Source organism: Ammodytes marinus (genome assembly GCF_949987685.1).
Source record: "Ammodytes marinus genome assembly, contig: scaffold_72, whole genome shotgun sequence".
Classification (NCBI taxonomy): domain Eukaryota; kingdom Metazoa; phylum Chordata; class Actinopteri; order Uranoscopiformes; family Ammodytidae; genus Ammodytes; species Ammodytes marinus.
This window is the reverse complement of record NW_027648071.1, coordinates 90,786-92,500: the sequence shown is the minus strand read 5'-3', so window position 1 is coordinate 92,500 and position 1,715 is coordinate 90,786. Positions and strand designations below refer to the sequence as shown.

The following is a 1,715-nucleotide window of genomic DNA, read 5'->3' as shown; positions in this document are numbered from 1 at the left end:
GCCACTTGTGTCATAGTTGTTGTGTCCATGGGCAAGACACTTCACCCACCTTGCCTCGTGTGAATGTCGATAGTTAGCCTGCTGCTATCGGTGTATGAATGTGTGTGTGAATGGTAACGTGGGAATGGGAACAGGTCTCCCTTGAAAAAGAGTCTTTGGACTCAATGGGATTTACCTGTAGAAATAAAGGTTAAAAGAAAAAAAAAATGAACCAGGAAAATAAATAAGTTAAAGTTCCTGGCCGAACATTAAATATGAGCCTTTGTTTTTAAAATGTTTCGTCTTCTTTTTCTCTGTGAATTTGTGTTTTATTTTTGATCCAATAAGTTGCACTTTTGGTTCATAAAAATGTTAATTTTTTTTCAGCTCTCGTTGACGCTGCCATTATGACTTTCCTTCTTTAAATCTAAAGAGAGTTTTTAACTTCAGATACAAATACACAAAATAATGTCTGTGTGTGTTGTTGTTGTTTTATGGAGAATATTCAACCAAATTTAATTTAAAATCAAAGGTTTTTATCAGCTTGTTTCTATGGAAGAGTATTAAAGCTGGGGTGGAGGATTTGGGGAGAAAATAGCAGTTGGGATAGAGATTCGAATCCAAATACCTCAACCGCTCCACTTGTTCTCTTTGGTCCCTCCCCTATGGTCCCTCCCTGACGCGCTCTACACCAACAAAGTCGTGCCAAAGTGAATGGACAGAATAAGAACAGAGAATCGCCAATAAGAACAGAGAATCGGAGCCTCGCTCTGATTGGTCAAAGTGTCAGCTCATGTTAATTTTGACCAATCAGGAATCACATACCCCAGCTTTAAGGCCACAAGGGAGAGAAATTTTTTTTTAGAAAAATGAATTATGCACTTCAAGAATAAAGTTTAAATGTTAAGAAAAAGACAAGAATAATATATGGACATTAAAGTCTCTACGAGGAACTTTTTAAAATATTTCTGAAATAATAATTTTTCCTCTGATGATCATACATTTCATGTAACAGCAAACCAGACCATCAGTGCAAAGAATGCTATTTTTATATAGTTTTTCTTAATGCCTTTGTCATGGGTATACGCTCACCCAGGAACAACAGCTGGCGTGGTAACAACACTACTGCTTTAGTCCAGAGGGGGGCGCTAGAATTAACACAAACCGAAAGTTCCAGGATCAATAACAATAGGATCAATCAATCTTCAGCAAAACGTTATTAAACCCCAAACGATGCCTCTTTGCTTTGGTCATAAGACAGACAATTCTTAAAGGTTTATCTTCCCTCAGTCTTCCCTTGGCCCAGCTGTCCTGTTAATCCTAACCCTACATTTTTACTGAAGTGATATCATATCTGTAAAATGTAGGGTTAGACAGTGAGACCATAAAACACTCGTTCTGCCTTTTCTCAGGCTAGGATGAACCGATTTCTAAAATGTTTTGCACATTTATACTAAATAGGATCTCAGAGTTCAATACACCTTCATATTTCCACCAGGTGAAGTAGGGCTTTAAGTCAAAGTCAAAGTCCACTTTATTTGTCAATTACAAAATATGTTTCAGACAAACTGAGAAATCGAAATTGTGTTTCTCTCCGACCCCACGGTGCAGTAAGAACAAAATTATAAAATTAGGTCAAATAAGAAAAATAATATTTATAACAATTACATTCTAAATAGTGCAAAAAGGAAGGTAAAACAAAACGGTATATATATATAGTAAATAAATTGAAATGT

The 1,715-nt window shown here is 36.1% G+C and overlaps 1 protein-coding gene across 1 annotated transcript in view; it reads left to right on the top strand.

Annotated features, from left to right (window-relative positions):
• socs2 (suppressor of cytokine signaling 2) overlaps positions 1-1,483 on the top strand; it is a 6,745-nt gene extending 5,262 nt beyond the window's left edge. The window contains exon 3 of the mRNA XM_080054982.1: positions 1-1,483. This exon is cut by the window's left edge and continues 1,025 nt beyond it. The gene's annotated coding sequence lies outside the window, so the exon portion shown is untranslated.
• The last annotated feature ends 232 nt before the right edge of the window (positions 1,484-1,715 follow it).